At 37.5% G+C, this 25,302-nt stretch overlaps 1 pseudogene; it reads left to right on the top strand.

Annotated features, from left to right (window-relative positions):
• The first annotated feature begins 2,035 nt into the window (after window positions 1-2,035).
• The window catches only part of LOC131164092 (aminopeptidase M1-like), a 44,680-nt pseudogene continuing 21,413 nt past the window's right edge, over window positions 2,036-25,302 (top strand).

Here is a 25,302-nt window from a genome sequence, read left to right as displayed (position 1 = left end):
TTATCTTCTCTCTTAGTCTAAATATGCAGCATATGTCATTCAAAGAGTCCGTCTTACTGATACTCGAACTGTTGCCACTCCTCTTGAACTCAATGCTCATTATACTTCTTCTGATGGGGTCCATTAGCGGATGTAACTCTGTACCGTACTATTGTTGGCAGTTTGGTTTATGTCTCCATCACTCGACCTAATATTACATATGTAGTTCATATTGTCAGTCAGTTTGTCTCCTCTCCCACTACGATCCATTAGGCTGCCATTCTCTGTATCTTGTGTTATATCATCGGGACATTGTATCAGAGTATACTACTCCCTTCTACATCTACTTTAGAACTTCATGCTTATTCAGATACTAATTGGGCTAGAGACCTTACTAACCGCAAGTCCACGACTAGTTTCTGTGTTTTTCTCGGTGATTCTCTCATTTCATGGAAAAGCAAGAAGCAATCTGTAGTTTCTCGTTTTTCTACTGAGGCTGAGTATCATGTCATGGCTTCAACTACCGCTGAAATAGTTTGGTTGCGTTGGTTACTTACTAACATGAGTGTCTTAATTGCTGAACCCACTCCTATGTATTGTGACAACACTAGTGCTATTCAGATTGCTCATAATTATGTCTTTCATGAACGCACTAAGCATGTTGAAATTGATTGTCATCTCACACGTCATCATCTTCGCCTTGGTACCATCTCTCCCCCATTCATTTCCTCTATTATGCAGTTGGCTGACTTCTTCACAAAGTCCCACACTATTAGTTGTTTCCAGTTTCTACTCAGCAAACTCTCGATGCTTCTTGGCGCACCATCGTGAGTTTGAGTGGGGATGTTAAATAATATATTTTACTAGGGGCATTTTAGTCTTTGTTCATATATTAGGTTTAGGTATATATTCTCATGTATTATTGTCTTTGTATTATTCTCTCTAAAATACAGAAACGACTGGCTGCTCTCTCTCTCTCTCTCTCTCTCTCTCTCTCTCTCTCTCTCTCTCTCTCTCCTTGTAATTGTAGCTTGCATGGAAGCACGACGTTTAATAGAAAAGTGGAAAAATTATTTTGTAATTGACTTTATTATTATTTTTTTAAAATTTATGTAAATTTTTCTTTTAATTATATTTAAATTCATATGATCATCTAATTTTGATTTTCATTTAAAAGTACATAAAATGATTAATTTAATAAAAAAACTATTTCTATATATTAAAATTCAAGGCAACAATTTGCTAAAATAACTGAAAATCATAAAATATGATTTTCAATTTTTTGACAAATAGTTCAAAATGGACAACAGAAACAAAACATTGATAATATAAATAAACGCGTTTTTGTGATTTGTTTATTCATTGTGGAGAAAAATAAATAGAAGACAGAAAACAACAATGGTACTAAACAAATCCTTAAATTATCAAGTTGAAGCTTTTTGTCTTTTTTTTTACTAAGAATATTTTATTTATTATCTAACCTGAATTTTTTCTGATGCTAAGGGTGCCATTAATGATGTTTCTAAAAGAAAATACTTCTTTAGGGAGTTTGCTTATTGACATTTGGATTCATTGTGATAAGTTTTCTTTGTCATTTTAAGTTTATTAATAGATAGTATAATTCCCTTGCTCATCATTAACTAAACCTATCCTTACATTTGTTAGAGTTTTCATAAGTATCTTGTTTAAAAACTTCTTCAATCTACTGATAATTTATCTATTGTACGATAGAGACAATTTCTTTTGTTGATAATATGATTTTTATCCTTATTTTCATTTTTAGTTTAGAAAATATTTAATCTTAAAAAATCCAAACCATGTGTACCAATTGTCAGCTTTTCATGACTTTTCCAACTACTACGATTTTTTCCGGGCACAAGTAGATAAGCAGAGTGTCTTTCTCCAGCTAAATTGTCAATTCTGTTCATGCCTTCCCCAATTCAAATTTATGAGTAGATGTGATTTCTAGGGCTCAGATTTTCCACCCAAAACACCCAATTGGCCTAACGTCCAATTCCCTCCAAAAATATTTTTACTCTAAAACAGAAAAATAGAAGGACCCAACGGTCATTAACTGTCCTCAGTACTGTTCAACAGTCAACAGTGTCGTCCCTTCCGTCCATCATGCTCAAGCAGTCAAGCTCAAGCTCAAGCTCAAGCTCAAGCTCACAGAGGGAGAGAGAGAAGAGAGATGGAGCAGAAGGAAGGGTACGGACAGTTCAAAGGCCAAACGAGGCTGCCGGAATTTGCAGTACCCAAGCGTTACGATCTCACTCTGAGACCCGATCTTTCGGTTTGCACTTTCTCCGGCACCGTACTCGTCGACCTCTGCATCGTCAGAGACACCAGATTCCTCGTCTTGAATGCCCTCGACCTCGCCATCCACGAAGCCCTGTTCACCGACTCTCAGAACCGGGTAAAGTATATATTTGCCGCTCGTTGATGCTATTGATTCTTGGTTTTTTTTTTTGTAAGTATTGATTCCTGGATTTCTTGATCGTTTGGGTCATTAATCTGCAGGTGTTTCATCCGTCGGATGTGGTGGTGGACGGCGATGATGAGATTGTCGTGTTGGTCTTTGATCAAACACTTGGTGTTGGGGAAGGAGTTTTGAGGATTGAGTTTTCCGGGAAGCTTAACGAACACTTGAAGGGGTTCTACAGATGGTGCTCTTTCTTTCTTTGTTGGTTTTGCACCCTGTTTGTCTGTATAGAAAAATAATTATCAGAAAAGTTCTTCCCCAACAAAAAATTGGGGGAAAGAGTAAGATTAGATACTTCTTTTCCCCAGAGTTTCGGGATTAGCAATTATCTCTGTTTGGTTGCTGAGAAAGTGGAGGATGGAGCACTTGCTTTTTAAAATTTTAAAAATTAAGTTCTTTGCCTCTTAGTCATCTTGCTTTGCCATGATGATAACTTGGCATTCTTTATTTGTTTACTTTATCACATTTTGGCAGCAACCAAACAAAGCATTAAGGAACTTCTGAGAAACACTTGGAGTAGTTGGTTTCCTGGAAACAGGTGGTGGTGTTTCTTGGGTGTTTTTGTATAACAAATTGACAGTTCATTATTCCGATAAAAAAGGAATTAATGTTGTGTTGAACAGTTCTTATATGGATGGTGAAGAGAAGAAAAATATGGCAGTTACTCAGTTTGAAGCTGTGGAAGCAAGGCGGTGTTTTGCATGTTGGGATGAACCTGCTCTCAAGGTAAATTTGAGCATTGTCCCAACTGTTATACTATAGTGATGGATTTTTCATGATGCTTAGCTTGTAATAAGTGCACTGGCTACCACATTTGTTTGTATTGCCATAAAAATGCATTTTCCTTTTGAAGTTGTAATTGTTCTTACTTCAATGACAGGCCACCTTCAAGATTACAGTGGATGTCCCATCAAATTTGACGGCATTGTCTAATATGCCTTCTATCAATGAAAAGATTAATGGGCACCTTAAAAGTGTTTATTTTGAGGAGACTCCAATCATGTCAACTTATTTGGTGGCTGTTGTAATTGGTTTATTTGATCACATTGAAGAAACAACAAGTGATGGTATGCATGCAAATTGTTGCTGTGTTGTTCCATCCTACAGAATTTTGTTTTTGTTAAACAGATTGTTCAAACGTTCTGCTGCAGGGACCAAAGTTTGTGTATATTGTTCAGTTGGTCAGAGTCATAAAGGGAAGTTTGCTTTAGATGTTGCTGTGAAAACACTGGATCTATATAAGAAGTAGGTTATTTTATATTCATGAATTTTTTTTTGCTGTCTGTATTATATGAACTGATCAATACAAATAATTAAAAGACACTCAAAGAATGGTTTAAGTGCAGAAATCATCTAGTGCAATATAGTTTAACAAATATGGAATGATTGAGAGAAACATAGGCTCATGACGTTGGCCTTGTGAAGTAGGCCCACTACAATACAAAGAAATGTCCCCGTAACACTCAGGGGTTGATCATCTGCCCAAAAATAGAGGCTATTTGAATACCAGATGATGTTAACTGAAATACAGGACACCAAAACAAACACATAACAATTTTTTTTTTCTCTATGGAAAAAGGACACTGCTTTTCCCTCTCTTAGCAAACCCCACCTACAGGGGCTTAAGGCTTTGATGGTGGTGGCGGCGGCGGTGGAGATGATCTTAGTGCTAGCTCTAGAGCTAATTATAAGGGGCGTCCCAAGGCCACAAGGCTCCCCGCTTTGCGAGGATAGGAGGAATGTTGTCACAGTGTTCGGAGCTTTACCCCTGCTTTTATGCGAAGAGGTTGTTTTATTGGACTCAAACATGTGACCAACCAGTCACAAAAGGGGCAACCTTACCGTTGATCCAAGCGATGCCCTCAACTCTTGAGCTAATTATGAAAAAAAGAAAAAAAAAGTTGCACAGCCCTTTTAATTTTACATTGACTATTTCCAAGTTGAGTTGTTATCAGCACATGACCAATCAGTCACAAACGAGCAACCTTACCGTTGATCCAAGCCCCACTCTCAGCTCTAGAACTAATTATGAAAATGAAAAAAAAAACAAAGAAAGGAAGTCCCACTTCCCTTCTAATTGTGCATTAGATTAATTGCTAAGTTGAGTTGTTATCATCTACAGTCCTTTAAAATAAGCATTGGTTTAACTGCTAACATAGGTAGTTGCATCATCTAGATATTTCTCAGTGCCTTATGCCCTTCCTAAGCTGGATATGGTTGCTGTCCCTGAATTTGCTGCTGGGGCTATGGAGAACTATGGTTTGATTGTGTATCGTGAAACTGATCTTCTTCACGATGATTTGCAATCTACAGCAGCTAACAAGCAGAGAGTGAGTTTCATATCTAAATGTGTTTTCGGATTCTATTTTCTCCTGTACAATTTCTGGGGACCTAAAAAGACAAATTAGAATTCTTTGAAACTAGTTGTTATTACATCTGAGAGAGAATTATTTTTTTTTCCATTGCCTTCCATGAAAAATATTGTCAGATACTTTTGCCTGATTTTAAATTTTGTCCCTTTTTCATCCCTCACAATGACAAAAAACAAAAGGGAGCATAGTTTTTAAACTTGGACCGGATCGGCCAGTCTGACCTGGTTCAACCAGAACTGGTCACCAAGCCGGTCCGGTCAGCTTCCAAGAACCGGATTTGTAATAACCTGGAGTTGACCTGGGTAACCCGGTCTGAACTGGACTGAACCAGGGTTGAAGGCAGGTCAACTTACCTCCTGCCTTGATTTCTTAATATAACAAAAAAGATGTTGAAGCTTGAAAGTGGGAGGCGCTGGAGTTGAACCTGCAACCTTCTTCACCATACTTCAGAGTCCAGTCCCATGCCACCACCGCACCAACAAATTCTGTCTCTAAACATGAACAATTTATATGTGCACTAATATTTGGTTCGGCCATGTCAACAATAATTTTTTTTTTTGACTAAAAAGGAACAATAAAATTTTAAAGAATATTTATTTTTTTTAAATAAGAAAAAAGTAGTTAAAACTACAAATTTTAATCAGCTGGATGTTAAAATTTTTATATATGATTTTTTTGACAATAATTCACTAATAACCAAACATTTTTGTAAAATATTCTTATGAAATTAGTGTAATATTTATTTTTGTAACAATATTATTACATATAATATTTACGCATACACATAAATAATATATTTAATATATATTATTTTATCATGCTGACATCACCGGTTCAACTGCTGGTATGACCCACCGGTCTGACTGACCCGGTGCCTTCACTGGGTTGGTCACTGGTCCAGGATTTAAAACCATAAAAAGGAAGTAGAGATTCTTTTAGAACCATGTCAAGCATTTAATTTTTTTTTTTTTTTTAACTGCACCAGGTTGCAATAGTTACTGCACATGAAGTAGCCCATCAATGGTTTGGCAACCTGGTAACAATGGAATGGTGGACTCATTTATGGCTTAATGAGGGCTTTGCAACATGGGTAATTTTAGTCTTCTGATTTCCTCCCTGCTTGGTGGGCATTCTATTGGATGAACTTGTGTAATTTATGGTGTTTTCACTCAATTATTCATTTCCAGGTAAGTTATTTAGCCATTGACAGCTTATTTCCTGAGTGGAAAGTTTGGACTCAATTTCTTCAATTTCTCACTGGTGGCTTGCACCTAGATGCGCTGGAGCAAACACACCCAATTGAGGTAAAGAAGACTCATCATTCTTGGTAGAATTTTAGGTACATCTTCACCCAACATATTGCCGGTACACACAATTATGAATTATATGCATGGTTGTTAAGTTAAATTAATATTATTGTGTCAACACTGGTCAACCATGTCGGTCGACATTAGTGAACATCTTCCAACTTGATAGCCAACTTTAAAGTATAAAAATATTTATGATATCCTAATACTGAATTTCTGAACTACCTATGGTTTCTAAAACAAAGAAATTGTCAGTAGTCTGCTATTTCAAGTTTTGACTACAAGTCTTTTGTTCATTGATGGAAATATTTTTCAGGTGGAGATACACCATGCTCGTTCAATTGAAGAACTTTTTGATGCTGTAAGCTATGAAAAGGGATCTGCTATTATCCGAATGTTGCAGTTTTATCTTGGTGAAAGTATATTCCAGGTAAGAAATTTCTTGTTTTTAATACAGGTTACTGCTTACTAGAGGATTATATTAGGGGTCATTAATTCATATCAAAAAAGAAAATATCCCAATGTCACACATACATTTTCCTAGAAAGTTTGGAAAGCATACTCTTAAAAAGAGATTTCATGGGAATGATCTCAATGAAGCGGTAGCAGTCCTTGTGGCTACATGATTTATTGTCAACTCTTTAGCAGCATCAGTGCACTGTCTTCCCATTTTAATATGAAACCAGATGCCCTATAAGAAGCACCGGGAAATATAACGTTCAGGTGGGAGACTATATCCTGCCTAATATTCTCGTTGCAACGGTGTTCCTGGGGGTTATTTAGCCCCATGGAAACTCTTCTGCACCAGTGGAATAACCATATCTAGGTTGTACTAGTCTTGGGAGTCAATATGTTTTTAATGGTTTTTTTTTTCCTTCAACAGGACTTCAGGTTGAGTTTATGTGTAATCATTGAGCTTTATTATTGCTGCATTTATCTTGCTTTCACAGAGTTACAAACTCCTGTTTTGTATTTACACAATGATTATGCTCTTAGCTATTACTAGTGTTAGGGCCTAAATGAGCAAGTAGAAGCACGTATAAGAACCCGCAAGATATAACATGGTTCGGTCCATCTCCAATGATCTCTGTCCATAATTTTTACATAAGAAATCTACCATGATAAGGTAAAGGGATGTAGAATTACTCTCATTCATATTCAACCAAAATCCCCATACACCCAAACACACTCAACTCCCATAAGTTCATTATAGGAGTTAACACACATGGGAACCACATTGCCATTGCACAAACTCCAGGGGAATGAACTCACACTAAGGTCGGCTAGCACACAATCTTTTAGTTTAACATCATACCCAACATCACCCAAGTGCGATCCTTCCAATTTCATAAGAGTTGACATGGATGAAGGCTGGCTTTACACATTCTTGCAGTTAATGTCATCCTGGACATTGTCCAAGTAGACTCTTTCTACCTGCATTTTCGCGTCATAATGGATGTTCCTCACTTGTGGGCATGATCCCTCTATCAAGGGCTGAAGCCCTCCTCTCTTGGGAGATGCCATCTTCCCCTTCTTTTGGATAAGAGAAAATATATTTACAGAGAGAAGGTACAAAGAGAGGAGAACAAGATGCCTTCCTGAGAAACAAAAGAAAAATAGATGAACTACAAAAGAGCTGCCCTCCAATCCCGTTGCAGGTCAAGCAGCAATATCTCCCAGAAAACACACAAAAGAATGCACCCCATAATAAACTAGGATAGGTTTGGTGGCCCTCAAAGATTCTTGAATTCTTCTCGATCCAAAGGGTCCGTAAAGTAGCAAAAAACCACACATCTCCATGGAACTCTGCCTTCTTCCCTATTGATGCATTCTTCTATTTATGTCCTTCCTTGTTATCTATGTATTCTTATCTCAAAAGGAATGGGAAGCACTTGCCAAGAGTACTACACTACTACCTATAAAAGGAAATTGTACCTGAAGGGGAATTGAGACAAATACCTATAACAAGAGTTGCAACTATTGCACAGTTTTGCTAACAGAAATTCCCAATCATGAAAGGGCGAATGACGGCGTCAAAGTGTGAAAAGACAGCAAATGAACAATTAAACTCTACTGAACAAAGCTTGCGAGGACATTAAAATTTAAAATAAAAAAGAAGATGCATTTATCGGGTATGTGCTGTTATTCTATAGATTGTTCATATTGCATTTTGGCGCCAATATTATCATGCAAATGTTTTTCTTACCCATATGTTGTGCATAAGGATGTAATTCAGGGACTTGTATGGCATCAAGATTTGATGAGGATATAATTGTTTCGGTAATATCTTTTAACTATGTGAATTATTTTGAACAGAAATCTTTAAGCTCATACATAAAAAGGTATGCTTGCAAAAATGCAAAGACCGAAGATTTGTGGAGCATTCTTTCAGAGGAATCTAGTATTGAAGTGAACAAAATGATGGAGGCATGGACAAAGCAAAAAGGATATCCAGTTATTTCTGTAAAATCCAACAATCATATTCTGGAGTTTGAGCAGGTCTTTATTATTAAACAAGAACCATTATGCAAGAATTATAACATTTATGGTAGAAAGATTATAATTAGAATGTTTTCACTAACTGAAAAACCTGATGATGCTTGTAGTTGCCATTTCTCTCGTCTGGTTTGCATGGTGATGGACAATGGGTTGTTCCAATAACTTTATCGCTTGGTTCATACAGCCAATGTAAACATTTTCTGTTGGAAACAAAAGTCCGACAGGTGGATATATCTGAACTGTTTCATTCTTCAAGTTCATTGGAGAACAAGAATGGGGAAAACTGTGATCAACAGTTATGGATCAAAATCAACGTTGAACAAACTGGTTTCTATAGGGTTAAATATGAGGATAAGCTTGCTGCTCAATTGTGGAAAGCTGTTGAGAACAACTGCTTGTCAGCAACAGACAAATTTGGTTTGTATGATTTCCCCATAATCAGTTAATAATATATTAATATGACATTTTGTTAGGATTTTTTTTGAACCTTTTGGAATACTAGCGACCAGGGATATATTATGTGTCTCTTTATATTTAAAACCTGGCCAACTGCAGAGGGTTCACAGTGGGGCAACTCTCACTTGACTGGAGTTCAAGCCTTCAAGGATAGGCTTAGGAGACATAATATTATTTGTGTTGATGGAGTATGTATTTAGGATTTGGTTTTTCTGGCTGGAAATTCCGCTTTGGTTGGATTGCAATAATCTTCTATAAGCCACCTGAAATCTTGTTGGTGTCTGTTCGTTTCTTGATTTGTATCACTCAAAATTATGACATTATCAACCCTAAATTGACAACTGAGCAAAATATTACTAATCTCATTTTCAGGCATTTTGGATGACACATATGCTCTTTCTGAGGCTTGTGAACTATCATTGTCATCTTTGCTTTCCTTGATGAATGTATATAGGAAGGAGCTTGATTATATCGTGGTATCAAGGCTCATTGATGTAAGGCTTTTGTTCTTCTTTGGATTTTAATTTACGTAATCCTTGTATGGCAGCTTGACATTTTAAATGGCTTCCCATACAGATATGTTATAATGTTGCAGAAGTCTCCAGCAATGCAATCCCAAATCTGGTGAATCAGTTGAAACAATTTTTCACCAACCTCCTGCTGTTTTCTGCTGAGTAAGATCATATATTGAGAAAATAAGATGCAATAACATTCTTAATTCCAGCTCATCTTGTCACGTGATTGTAGTACCCCATTTGGTCCATCTGTATTCTGCCCATATTTATTTTGGTTTTATTCTCATGAGAGCTTAAATGTACTTTTATTTGCTAATTTTGTAATCCATATTCAGTGCTACACCATATCAGGCCCAATTTTAACTAGTCCTTGTCTCAAGAAACGCCTTTACAAATCAATTTGATCATTGGCGGGTAATTTTGGGTAATAGAGAAACTGATAATTTGGGTGAATATTCATTTTTTTAAAATTTCAAATCACGCAAAATCAGGCTAACCTGCCAAAAATCAGAAAATTTTGAGCATAACCTCTTGATAAGGGGTGGCAACATCCAAGAGGTTGCTGCAGCCCAAGCCATGCTGCATGGTACCCTATGCCCTGCCTTCCTTTATTGAACCTTTTCATGTATTTTCTATCTTATTTTGATGTCCCACACGACATGACATCTACTTTTGAACCATTGGTAGTCTTTGGGATATTCTTGACCCTTGGATTGCTTGCTTGATCACCAAGGGAAAACCCTAACTCCAGGGTGGTTTTGTCTGTAAAATAGGACCTTAGAGCACCTCCTTGAATTCATTTAAAATCCAGGAGGTTTAGAGTATTGGAATTGATAGCAAAAAGACTAGAGAAGCAAAGCCCTGCTGAAATTTTGTTGCAGGTAAGAAATTCTCACTAAGCTTCTTAAGCTCTAAAAATTGGTTATTTCTCTGCAAGGAGGTATGTAACTTAGGTCTTGGGTTCTTATTCTTATTGCAATATGGATAGAAACATGTTTCAGAGTTTATCTTGATGTTTTTAACAGAGATCTAAACATGTATTGCATATATATGGTTTGAATAAATATTTGGTGGAGAAGATGAATATTAGCATGCTTAGGGTTTGTTTTAGTGTTCTTCATAATTACCCAAGCATTAACCTCATTTTTTATTCACTATGAATGTTGGAGGAATATGATGGTTGATTACATTTTGTGAATATGTTAAATGCATGGTTGGATTGGTGAGAACCTTGGGCGAGTTTACTTTGGCTTTGATCCCATATTCAACATAGGGTAAGTAACCAACCCTACCCCTTGTGTAAACCCATCACCAATCAGTTGTGTGCTTTAGTGATAAGTTCAATTTTTAAAAAAGTAACGACATAATAAATATTTTCAAAATAAAATAAAATAATTGGATAATAAATATGATTCCTTTTAATTCAATATGTTTAGCATGCGAAGAATGATAAGCATGCATTAATTGTTTTGAGATTTTGATGTGTTTGATGTTTGTGCTTGGATGTGTTAATGTCCTCTTCATATAGGCCTTGATGAGAGGGAGAAAACCTTTTAAATATATAATGAAGAGTGGAGAAGTGGGCAATGCCACCATGATGATCTTTTTTTTTTGAGCTTCCATACACTCCACATGTAGAAAAGTTACTTATTGTATGATCTAGAGTGATATTCTGTTTAAAGGCCTCCTTGGGTCTAAGGTAAGGTGCCCTGTTTTCAAACTTTATAACTCTTTCTATTCCATGTAGTTGAGAGCCAACTTATGTTTCAGAGATGCCTACTAAGAATTTTTAGCTTTTATGATTGTAAGGGTTGCAGGTGGTAGGTGGTTGCCAATGGACTGTTGACTCAAGGATTTGAGATTGGCTTGAACCATATTTGCATCAACAAATTGGCGTTGTGTTGTGGAACTTATTTACTTCCCAAATATAATGGCTTCCACCTTGTTGCAAATTGTCTAGATTTCTGCCTGGCCATTGAGAAAGTTCGCAAAAATGCACTTAAGCTAAGTGGGAAGAATCTTCAAAGGCATTGAGCCTGGAATGGGCTGAAGGTGATTGAGCTTCATAAAATTCCCAAAGGCATTCAACTTTACTTGGAAAACTCTTCAAAGTTGTTGAGACTAGAATGGGTTGAAGGGCATTGAGCCCGGTAAAACTCCTAAAGGCATTGAGTCTAATTAGGCTTAAGGGCATCGAGCCCCTTGGAAAATTCCCAAAGGTGTTCAGCCTAACCGTCTAACTAGGTTTAAGGGCATTGAGCCCAATAAAATTCCCAAAGGCATTCAACCTAATTGAGAAAATTCCAAGGGTGTTGAACCGTAAATGGTTTGAAGTGCATTGAGCTTGATAAAATTTCCAAAGGCATTGGTTGAAGCGTATTGAACCTGTTAAAATTTCCGAAGGTATTTAGCCTGGGAAAAATTCCCAAGGGTGTTAAGCTTGGAATTGGTTGAAGGGCATTGAGTTGGCAAAATTCCCAAGAGCATTCAGCCTAACTAGTTGAAGGGGTCTCGGTAAGATTCCCAAAGGCATCCATCCCAAAGGGCATTGAGTCTAGAATGGCTGAAGTGCATTAATCTTCGTAGAATGCCTAATTAGAAATACCCAAGGGTCGTTAATCCTGAAATGGGATGAATGGCATTGAGCCGAATAAAATTCTCAAAAGAAATCAGCTTAACTGGGTTGAAGGGCATTAAGTTTGGTAACATCCCTAAACACATTTAGCATAGCTAGTAAAAATCTTCAAGGGCATTAAGCCCGGAAGGGATGAAGGGCAGAGAGCCTAGTTGAGCCTAAACGCAATTAGCTCAAAAAGGATGAAGGACATCAAGTTTGATTGAGCCTAAAGGTGTGCAAAATCGTAATGGAAACTAACCTGAAAAAGATAAAAGAGCACAAAATTTTGTCAAGCCTAAAGGCAAAAATAAGAAAAAGAACTACTTTCTTCCCAAGGCAAAAAATCATGTTTGCCTAAAAAATAGGGGTCACCGGTGTGGGGGAATAACCTCCTAATGAAAATAATGCTACCATAGCAGTCAATGATCTCGAGAACTAAGTCTAATGTGTAGAGTAGGAAACCTGTCCCCTGATCTTCGAGTAATGGTGTGGGGATAGCATGCCAATAAAATAGTGCTACCGTAGCAGACATTGATCTTCATAACTAAGTCTAAAATGGTCTTAAATGGAAAGTGGGAAAGTGGGCAAAACGCTAATGAGCTGAAGGTAGTTTTTTAACTTCCATATGCCCATATCAGGAAACTACCCATTGCATGATCTAGGGTGTTTTCCTTCCATGCAAAGGCCTCCTTGGTGATGTAGGACAAGCATGGGAATTTATCAACAGAGAGATAGAATTGAGAAGAAGAAGAAGAAGAAGAAGAAGAAGAAGAAGGCAGGAATGCACATCAGACAGAGAAGAATAGAGAAGGGGAAGGAACAAAATAGAGTTGAGAGACAGAATTACAAGAGAGATAAGAGAAGGAGGAGGAAGAAGAAGAACAACAGCAGGAACCTGCAGGAGAGAGAGAGAGAGGGAAACTGCAGCAATCTCATTCAAATTTGTTGGCCCAGGTGTGCGTCTAGAGGGGGGGTGAATAGACATCTTTCGCGGATATATAACTTTTTCTACAAAATAACTTTGGACTAGAAACAAGTGAAATATATCACAATAAAGAAGAAGTAAAAGGATTCATAGCAAATAAATAGTGAAGGGAGAGAAAAGCTTAACACAACGATGTTAATGTGGTTTGATACCAAGCCTACGTCCACGCCTTGAAACCAACTCAAGGATTCCCAAAATCCACTAAGCAATCCTCCTTCGAGACGGAGAAGCCTTTACAATCACGAGTACACATCCCAGCTGTTCATTAAAAGCTACAACAAGATGCTCACCAAGAGTCACCTTACAAAGGCTCACAAAGAACCCCTTAATACAACAATTCAAAACAATTAGATGCAACTTCAAAGTACTCCTTCTTGAGCTGATAGTACAAATCAAACCTCCCACTACTCTCTTTGTAAATGATGTGTAGGACAAGAGTAAAGAGCAAAAGAGTATGAGCAAATATGAAAACCTAGAAATGAATGCTCAATCAATGTGCTTAACAACCAAGTGCTCAACTAGTATGAAATGAATGCACAAGACTCATATTAAAGGGCAAAGGGACGAGCAGCTCGTTGGAGAGCCGTTGGGCATTAATGGAGAAAAGACAATTTGAAAATTAGCCGTTATTGCGCATTAAATGCGTTCTTCTACTCAACCCTTGTCGACGATTCCATGACCTCGTCGACGAGTCTTACACATGCATCCATTGACAAATTCCTTGTGTTCATCGACGAGTCTTCTCTGCTGAATTCAGATAGGTCTCGGTTTCTCTTTTTCAACGATTCCCTTGTATACGTTGACGAGCCACCCATATACATTCGTCGCCAAATCCCCTGTATTCATCGATGAGTCTGCTCTGAGATTTTAGGTGGTCTCGGGACCTCTTCATCGATGACTCCCTTGTGAACATCGACAAGTTCCCTTTATGTGTTCGTCGACGAGTCCCTTTGTTTTACTTATATAAGGACCTAAATGGATGTGGACAAGTCCGAAAATGGTTTTTGTTCAAGTTAAAGTCCAATCTTGTCCAGAATTAATTTTTACCTATTATAAGATGTCTTGGTTTGACAAAATACGTTTGAAAGCCATTTTGACATATTATGCAGTTAGGTGACTCGATATGCATGTGTGAACTCGAAATTCATGTTCTAACCTATTATGAACTCTATGCATATGTAATTTGCTCTTCTCTTGCAAGATACTCTTGACCACACGATATTCACAAGAGTTGTAACATACATCCTACCTCTCACACACACAACAAAGATACAATTAATGTAGAGTTATATATATATATATATATATGCTTTGTTTGGGTGGTTGAACTCCGGATGTGCCATGTGTGGAACTTTGTTGATGGTCATTTGCTCTTTGCTTGTTTGATATATGTCTAACCCTTATGCCTCCCTTGGAACCGTCTTGTATATCTGAACTGAACTTTAGGAAAAATGTTAGCATACTTAAGAACCACTATTGGGTTGTTGTCATCAAAACAAGATGGAATGAGAACCCTTAGCCACTAGGGCTAACATTCTCCCCCTTTTTTATGATGGCAATCCATTGGTGTTCTTTTGAAAAATAATTTCTTAAAAATGCTTCCCCTCAAGATATGCAAACATGTTTAAAAGATTTTAACAGTTCCTCCCCCCCTTAATGTATGCACTTTATGATCCTTTTACCATATTTTATTTTTGAAAAAAATCAATAGAAATTTCGGCAGCATGCCGTTTGTAAATGGAGCAATTTTCCATATATTCAGACCTGAAGCAATTCAATATTTCAACAACATTTCATTCAACGCAAGTAGTTTAGTATACTCAGTATATCACTATATTCCATTCAACACAAACAGTTCAGCATGATTAGTTCATTCAACACAAGCAGATAAGTATTTCACAACATTTCATACACGCAATTTAGGTTAAGTATTTCCTTACAAGCATTAGTGCAGCATGATTGTTCTTCATTACAGGGTTAAAAACAAATAAAAAGTGCAAGATGATTTGCATCAAGACACCAAAATTGATGCAACAAGCAGTGAGATCCTCAACAAAAGAAAGAACTTCCATCTTTCAAGCCTCCATTTAAAAAGATACAAAACACATTTTCTACCACCATTTTCTTCCCCTTCGCCATTATCAAAAAGAAACAGAGGAGGGGTTTCTACCCAAAAGCTCCTACTGTGGGCAATCTAATTTGGCTAAGATGGCGGCTAAACTAGCATCTAGGGAATCAAAGCGGGCACGATTTTGATGATCCATCTGTGCCATGATTGCATCAAGGGAGTCAAAGCGAGCACGATTGCGTTGATCCGTTTGTGTCATGGCGAACTGTATCCCATCCAAGCGCTCAATGACTGGATCAACCTGTGGTTCTGCGGCTACCTCATCCTTGTGCATTGCGGCTTCCACCTCATCTATCGGTGCCTTGCCTCATTTGCTTTCACCCAAGTGTTGGTGTCCTCATCCTTCTCAAAATGCATATGATGAAGGGTGGCTTCTTTGTAAAAATCGTCCTTAGTGGGGACTACACTAGGTGTGCCGGCGCCAGTAAGAGCAAAGCGATCGAAGAGTTTTGTGAGCAATTGACCATACGACAGACAGCCTCGTTGCCGTTTCAAGTTGTCTTCCCTATGCTGAATAATGATGGGTAGCAAATATATTCCCTTTCCATTCCACAAGTAGAACATGGCAAATATGTCTCCTAGGGTTACCCAATCATGCCCGCCCTTTCGCGGTGAGAGGTTATAAGAGATCATGTGGCGTAAGACTCGGAACTCAACTCTGAGGTCTTTCGATTTGGGTCTTGCCACTTCGGGAATTTTAGGGTTTCTAGTTATTAGTTTCAAGGCCTTATAAGGATCAAACCAATCATAGCTCGTGGGCCACATTGCCTTAGGAAGGCTTCGGACAGGGTAAAAATTACATGACAAGACATATGAAAATAGCTTATCAATTAAGCGGATGGTTTTTCCTCTCACAGTGGAGTATGTTGCACAACCGCGAGCAGAGGGAACAAAATTGGCGTAAAATTCTTGAACTAAGTCAGTGTAGACAGGTTCTCTCAGCAAGAATAGAGTGTCCCACCCAACGGTTTGAAATTTTGCTAACAATGAGGGAAAATTTTCTTCAAGAAACTCATATGGAACGATCTTACCATGAATAATATCTTGGTTGTATATGTCATTATGGTAGTGATAAGCATCTTCTGAAGGCACGAAACGCCAGTCAGTTTCTACGGCGGCTTTGCGTGATTGCTTGGTGGGAGGGTTTCGAGAGGACCATTCGTTGGCTTTAGGGTGTCGGGGAGAGTCAACGGCCTTTCTCTTGGAGTGAGGTGCCATGGGGAGTGAGAGGAAGAGAGGATTTGAGGGTGAGAGAAGTTCAAGTATAGAGTGATCAGAGGAGAGGAGTTAGGGCTCGAATGAGGGGTTAGGGTTTGAAAAATGAAGGATCTGGTGCGCTGGAATTTTAAAAGCCCTGACAGAATTCGTCGATGAATATCGTCATTCGTTGACGAGTTACTCTTTCATTATTGTCGACGTGTGTAATTTGATCATCAACAAGTGGATCTTTATTTTCGTCGATGAGAACCTCTGGCTCGTCGACGAGTGCAGTTAAAACTGCTGTCTTAAAGTTTAATTCAGCCACTAACGAGCAAGATGATTTTCATTAATAAGATTTTCACTCATCCTTTCAAAAACAAAGAACATAGTTACTCTATTCTACTCCTTTGTTGGCAAAGCCTTATTTTGAAAGCAAATTTGTAGATTCTCCCATATGTTTTTCTAGGAAGGAATTTCTTGGTGAAACCTTTGTTGCTTGTGAATCTTAGAGCATAATCATGGCACAATTTAAGATAAGTCCTTTGGGGTGCACATGCCTAATTCATGCCTGATTTTACTGAATCTTTATTCGTTTAGGGGTTTTCTTAAAATATCAGCCAGTTGATCTTCTGTATTCACGTATACTATTTCAACGTCCCCTTTTTGTACGTGATCTCAAGTAAAGTGGTGCCGTGTCTCAATATGTTTAGTCCTAGAGTACAAGCACGGGTTTTTCGAGATATTGATGGTACTAGTGTTGTCACAATAAATTGGTGTACCCTTAATCAAAATTCTAAAGTCCTCTAGTTGTTGCTTCATATATAAGGCTTGAGCACAACAACTACCTGCTGCTATGTATTCAGCCTCAGTGGTTGAGAGAGCAACTGAAGTTTGCTTTTTGCAAAACCACGAGACAAGTGAATGTCCTAGAAAGTGACACGTACCACTGGTGCTTTTTCTGTCAGTTTTGCATCCCCCATAGTCAGCATCTGCATAGCAAGTGAGGCCAAAAGGAGCATTCTTAGGGTAAAAGAGACCTAAGTCATGTGATCCTGCTAGGTACCTAAAATTCTCTTGACAACATTGAGATGTGACTCTTTGGGACATGATTGGAATCTAGCACATAAGTAAACGCTGAACATAATGTCAGGTCTGCTAGAAGTGAGGTACGGTAGGCTACCAATCATCCCTCTATATAGTTTTTAGTTAACATTCTTCCCTTTTTCATCACTATCAAGTTTTGTTGTTATGCTCATGGGGGTTGCTTTTGATTTTCCCATTTCAAGCCCAAATTTCTTAAGCATATCCTTAGCTTGATTAATGAAAATTCCATTCTTCATTTGTTTTATTTGCAACACAAGGAAAAAAGTTAACTCACCCATCATACTCATCTCAAATGTTTCTTACACAGTTTGGGCAAATTCTTTACACATATTCTCATTAGTGGCACCGAAAATGATGTCATCTACATAAATTTGTATGACTAGCATATCATTTTCTTTTTGTTTCAAGAACAAGGTAGTGTCAAAATTTCTTCTTGTGAAGCCATCTTCCAAGAGAAACTTGCTTAATCATTCATACCATGCTCTTGGTGCTTGCTTGAGTCCATAAAGAGCTTTTGAGAGTTTAAATACATATTTAGGGTGTGAATGACTCTCAAAACCTGGGGGTTGTTTAACATAGACTTCTTCATTAATGTACCCATTTAGAAAAACACTCTTTACATCCTTTTGAAATAACTTGAAGCCCTTATAGCGAATAAAGGCAAGTAACATCCTAATGGCTTCAAGTCTTGCTACCGGGGCATAAGTTTCATCATAGTCAATTCCTTCTTGTTGGTTATACCCTTGTGCAACTAATCTAGCTTTGTTTCTTACAATGTTACCAACTTCATCTTTGTTATTCCTAAACACCCATTTATTGCCTATTATTGTTGTGTTCTTGGGTTTAGGAACCAATTCTCATACTTTGTTTCTTTTGAATTGGTCAAGTTCTTATTGCATGGCAATTATCCAATTTTCATCATTTTCAGCCTCCTCAAAATTCTTAGGCTCTAATTGGGACACGAAGGCTATATGATTGCATCCACTTTTCAAGTGTGATCTGGTACCGACTCCTTGGGATGGATTCCCTATGATTTGATCAGTTGAGTGGTTTCTAACGAATTTCCATGCTCTAGGGAGTTCCTGATTTTCTTCTTTAGGTCTTGTAGAATCTTCCTTAGGCGATGGCACTTGATGATCATTTTTGATTTCTTGGGCATTTTCATTTTGGTCATCGTTAATCTTAAGTTGCTCAAGTTCCCTCTCAATTCTCATGGTAGTCACTTGATCATCCAAGTCAACTATTTCTTTGGATGCATTTGGGTTAGTTTCATAAAAAACAACATGTATTGATTCTTGAATAGTTTGAGTCCTTCTATTAAATACTCTATAGGCTTTATTGTTCATTGCATACCCTAGAAAGATCCCTTCATCGGATTTTGAATCAAATTTTGCTAGGTGATCTCTATCATTTAGAATAAAACATTTGCATCCAAAAACCTTGAAGTGTGAGATGTTTGGTTTTCTACCCTTCCAAATCTCATATGGGGTTTTTCCTATTTTGGATCTGATAATGACATGGTTGCTAACGTAGCAAGCTGTACTAACGACTTCTGCTCAAAAATATTTTGGAAGTTTATGTTCATTGAGTATTGTCCTAGCCATTTCTTGGAGTGTTCGGTTCTTTCTTTCTACTACTCCGTTTTGCTGTGGAGTTTTAGATGTGGAGAAATTGTGTGAATAGCCGTTTTCATTACAAAAATCTTCTAACTCTTGGTTTTAAAATTCTCTTCCCCTATCACTCCTAATGTGAACAATGGGCATACCCTTTTCATTTTGTACTTTTCCATAGAAGTGAATGAAAGCACTGCATGTGTCACTTTTGTTTGCTAAAAGATAACCCATGTAAATCTAGAAAAGTCATCAACAATAACAAATGCATACAATTTTCCAGTTATGCTTGCAACATCATTTGGCCCAAACAGATCAAGGTGAATTAACTCTAATGGTCTTGATGTGGAAATCACTGTCTTAGTTTTAGAAGATGATTTATTCTGTTTTCCATATTGGCAAGCATCACAAACTTTATCTTTAATATAGTTATCTTTAAGTAAGCCATTTACTTGTTCTTTGGAAGATAGTTTATGCAAGAGGTCCATGCTAGCGTGTCCTAACCTCCTATGCCATAGCCAACTAGATTCACTTGTTACAGTCAAACACCTAACATCACAAGGATTAATATCATCAAAATCAATGGTGTATACGTTTGATTCTCGTTTGCCTACCAAAATAGTATTTCCATGTAAGTCAGTTATTGAGCATTGTGAGGATTGAAATAAAACATTTAGTCCTTTGTCACAAAACTGACTAATACTCAACAAGTTGTGCTCAAGTGTATCTACGAGAGCAACATTATCAATAGACAGAGAGGAATTACTTATTTTACCTTTACCTATGATTTTTCCCTTGGCGTTGTCTCTGAATGTCACGAGCCCTTCTTTCTTGTAGATGAGTGAGAGGAATTTGCTAGCGTCCCCCGTCATGTGTCTTGAGCACCCGTTATCAAGGATCCATTTGTTTTTCATCAAAGAGGTCTTCAAGCAAACCTGCAAAGAGAATTAGGTGATTTGTTTTGGTACCCAATTTTCCTTGGGTCCTATAGGGTTAGTATTCTTGATCACCCATACATATTTCTTTCCTTTTCCTCCGTTTCCTCTAAGAGGACAAGTGAAGCGTACATAACTCTTTCTTTCACAGTATAGGCAAGTTTTATTAGCATGCAAAGGGTTTGGTTTGGGTGCTGGATTTTTGTTTGGAAGTGAGTTCCTTTTGACGTATTGATTTGTTACACCAATCGATTTGGATGATGAGAAACCATAGCCCAAGCCTTCTTTGAAAATCTCAAATCTTTGAGCCACAAGTAATTTGTCTAAATTCTCTTTTCCGTTTGTAAACTTGTAAATAGTCATACTTTGGTCCTCAATTTTCCTTTTCAAAGACAAGTTTTCCTCAACACTTTCATTAATTTGGTTTTTCAGATTTTCGATTTTCTTTTGGAAAAACTCGTGATCTAATTGAGAACTTTTATTTAGCTCTTCAATTTTTGCGTTCAAAGATTCATTTTCTTCCTTTAAAGTAGAACAAAGACATACTTCTTCTTTTCTTTTGCATTTTGAATGGGTTTCTTCAAGATGTTTATTTCTCCTCTTGGTAGCAATTAATTCATCATAGAGTTTTCTACAAGTATCTTATAGCTCATCATATGAGGGATAGTATTCATCATCGGAAATTACCTCATCTTTCTCATTTGCCATGAAGTAAAAGTTTGCAACTTCTTTGTTTTCTCCATCGGTTGAAAGTCCATCGAGCTAGTCCCATTCAGTTGCATTCATGGCTTTGAATTTCTTCTTATCCCCTTGTTGATCACTACCTTTGTTTTAGAATAGGGAACATTCAGCCATCCGATGACCGGGCTTCTTACAATTGTAGCACTTCACACTTGAATCTCCCTTACTCTTTTGCTTACCCTTCTTGTTTAGCAGGAAGTTTCTGATTCTCCTAGTGATAAAAGCAATCTCTTCCTTATTGTCTCACTCTTTTTCTTCTTCAATAATTTTCTTTTTGCTTCTTGTCTTTAGAGCCATGTCCATTGTCTTTTTGGGCTTATCTACTTCAACTGAAGCGTTCTTCTTCTTGATCTCATAGGTCATGAGAGACCTTATCAGCTCATCAAGAGTGACCTTGGATAGGTCCCTTGCTTCTTCAATTGCAGTAGACTTTGCGTACCATGATTCCGGTAATGAGCGAAGCACCTTCTGCACGTTGTATTCCCTACCAAGTGCTTTCAATCCATTTGTTATGTGTGTAAAGCGTGTAAACATAGAAGTAATTGACTCACCTTCTTCCATTTTGAACATCTCATATTCTTTCACCAACAAATAGACTTTTTACTTTTTAACTTGAGACGTACCTTCATACGTTACCTGGAGCTTCTCCCACATTTCCTTTGTGGGGTTGCATCTGCAAATTTGGTTGTATTATTCATTGCTCACAACACAGTAGAGAAACTTTTTAGTTTTGAAGTTTAGTTCAACTAACCTTGCGGTGGCTTCTGACAACTTCTTGTTTGGTATGATCTCACCTTCTTTATCCTTGAATACGTAATCTCCTTCGGTGATTACATTCCACATTTTCAAGTCATATGACTGAATGAAGATTGTCATTCGGTCTTTCCATCTAGGGTAGTTGCTTCCATTAAACTTTGGTGGACGGTCAACTGATTGTCCTTGGGAAAACATATCCGCCATTTGATCTTTGCGCTCTAAATGTTACTCTGAAGGTCTAGCGACTCGCTTTGATACCACTTGTCGGCTCGAGTGTGCATCTCGAGGGGGGTGAATAGACGTCTTTCACGGATATATAACTTTTTCTACAAAATAACTTTGAAATAGAAACAAGTGAAATATATCACAATAAATAACAAGTAAAATTCACAACAAATAAATAGTGAAGGGAGAGAAAAGCTCAACACAACGATGTTAACGTGGTTCGGCACCAAGCCTACGTCCATGCCTTGAGACCAACTCAAGGATTCCCAAAATCCACTAAGCAATCCTCCTTCAAGACGAAGAAGCCTTTTCAATCACGGGTACACACCTTAGCTGCTCACTAAGAGCTATAACAAGATGCTCACCAAGAGTCACCTTACAAAGGCTCACAAAGAACCCCTCAATACAAAAAATCAAAACAACTAGATGCAACTTCAAAGTACTCCTTCTTGAGCTGATAATACAAATCAAACCTCCCACTACTCTCTCTGTGAATGATGTGTAGGACAAGAGTAAAGAGCGTGAGAGTATGAGCAATTATGAAAACCTAGAAATGAATGCTCAATCAATGTGCTTAACAACCAAGTGCTCAACTAGTATGAAATGAATGCACAAGATTCATATTAAAGGGCAAAGGGACGAGCAGCTCGCTGGGGAGCCGTTGGGCATTAATGGAGAAAAGACAATTTGAAAACTAGCCGTTATTGTGCATTAAATGCGTTTTGCCGCTCGACCCTTGTCGATGAGTCCATGACCTCGTTGACGAGTCTTACACATGCATCCGTCGACGAATCCCCTATGTTTGTCGACGATTCTTCTCTGCTGAATTCAGATAGGTCTCAGTTTCTCTTCGTCGACGATTCTCCTGTATACGTCGACGAGCCACCCATATACATTCATCGCTGAATTCCCTATATTCGTCAACGAGTCTGCTCTGAGATTTTAGGTGGTCTCGGGATCTCTTCGTCGATGACTCCCTTGTGAGCGTCGACGGGTTCACTTTATGTGTTCGTTGACGAATCCCCTGTGTTCGTCGACGAATCCCCTGTGTTCGTCGACAAGTCCCTTTGTTTTACTTATATGAGGACCTAAATGGATGTGGACAAGTCCAAAATGGTTTTTGTTCAAGTTAAAGTCCAATCTTGTCCAGAATTAATTTTTACCAATTATAAGATGTCTTGGTTTGACAAAATATGTTTGAAAGCCATTTTGACATCTTATGCAGTTAGGTGACTCAATATGCATGTGTGAACTTGGAATTCATGTTCTAACCTATTATGAACTCTATGCATATGTAATTTGCTCTTCTCTTGCAAGATACTCTTGCCACACCATATTCACAAGAGTTGTAACATACATCCTACCTCTCACACACACAACGCAACAAAGATACAATTAATGTAGAGTTAATATATATATATGCTTTGTTTGGGTGGTTGAGCTCCGGATGTGCCATGTGTGGAACTTTGTTGATGGTCATTTGCTCTTTGCTTGTTTGACATATGTTTGACCCTTATGCTTGCCTTGGGACCGTCCTGTATATCTGAACTGAACTTGAGGAAAAATGTTAGCATACTTAAGAACTACTAATGGGTCGTTGTCATCAAAACAAGTTGGAATGAGAACCCTTAGTCACTAGGGCTAACAAAATTAATAACTGTACGACAACTTACATGTCGAGCTCTAATACCGCTATTACTACTAGCACATATTTACATAAAAACCCCAATAAAACAAGGAATTACAAAATAGCCCCAAAGTACTTAAATACACAAAATAAACCTAAATTAACCGAACTTCTAAAATAACCATGAATATCCCAATCTAAAATTTAAGTCCTAGCTACCAAATAAACATATATAGATCTCCACTAGTGGTTCTCCATCACTTGGTTATAAAGTAAGGACGCTATTTTGGAACTCTCAAGAGCTCTTTTTATTCTATGTAAACGAAACCTAACTTAAGCACTGTAGAGGTGCCTTGAAGGCCACTCTGGGCCTCCCAATAATTTTACTCTTTTACGATTGCAGCGTCGATTGTTGACTCAAGGATTAGAGTTCAGCTTGAACCAATATGTGCATCAATTTCTCCTAAGAACTATTTTAGATTTGATTCCCTATCCTGAAAGAATAAGTAGGCAATTTGGGTTTCATCCCAAATGCAAATTCATAGCCAATTGCATTCTTTATTTTGTTTTTGTTTTTTTTTTTTGACTTTATTTTATTACCACAATTTGTTCAATTCTGCCCCCTTCCCCATACCCCGCATATGCGGGAGCTTTGTGCATCGGGCTGCCCTTTTTTTCAATTTGTTCAACGTATTCAAATAGGTTTAGTGATGCAAGACCAATGTCCAACTCCTTCACTGCACATTTGGTAGGTAGGAATAATGGAACCAAAAGGAATGGAATCAAAGTTATCACTTGATTTTGTCACACTCTCCATTAAATTTGCATTCAATTCCTTTCCTACTGCACTCCATTCCACAAGCCAAATATGCAGTTTGTTCTCAATTCTAATCCCTAAAATCTAATATTTTCAAATAATAAACTTAAATTCTCAATTCCGATCCAAAAGCTAATACATAAGTGCTTATTTATAGGCTTACAATGCTTGGAGAATAATAAAAATAATTTAATAAGTCTAATTAAACTAAAATATTGTTTCCTAAAGTGTAAAACCCAATAATCTTGCTTCCTATGTAATAATATCCTAGTGTCTTGAACATATGACCCAAATAAAATTACAAACGAAAATCAATAAAAATTTGGATGTGGAAAAGGTTTGTAAAAGGTGTTTATTTTTTGAGGTGAGTTTATTTGCATGCTTTAATTTGGTGAAAAGCATGTTTGGATGCTTGGGTGAATTGATCCCTGGCTTGTTTACAATGTTCAAGTTTACTTTAGAATTAAAAATACTAATTTACCAAAAAGAAGAACCAAAGGGCAAATTGAGGTGCTCAATGGGCTTTTTCAACACATATTTGTTGACTTTTTGAGTCCGATCCCTGGTTTTGATAATGAAAAACTGTAAGTTTTTTATGTGTGTATCTAGTGTTTGAGTAGGCTTGATATGTTAGCGCACACATAAGGGAAAGGATGGTGGAAGCTAGAAGACCTTAAATGTAACAATATGCTTTTTCATGCCATTTAAAAAAAAAAAAATACATATATAGCAAATCTCTTTGTATTATATGCTAAAAACATCTCAGACTCCCAAGGAAGCATTGAGGAAACTCTGTTCACATTACATTCCTAAGTAGCGGTAAACATAAAACTGTAAACTATATTTACAATACCAGAACTCTAGAAAGTCCCAAAATATACATTACAAAACTCCTAGTGACATCCAACAAAAACCCTGGGATCTACCCAAAAACCAACACCTAGAAA

The sequence above is a fragment of the Malania oleifera genome, chromosome 9 (genome assembly GCF_029873635.1).
Source record: "Malania oleifera isolate guangnan ecotype guangnan chromosome 9, ASM2987363v1, whole genome shotgun sequence".
NCBI classification, from domain to species: Eukaryota; Viridiplantae; Streptophyta; class Magnoliopsida; order Santalales; family Ximeniaceae; genus Malania; species Malania oleifera.
This window is presented reverse-complemented; position numbering and strand designations above follow the sequence as displayed.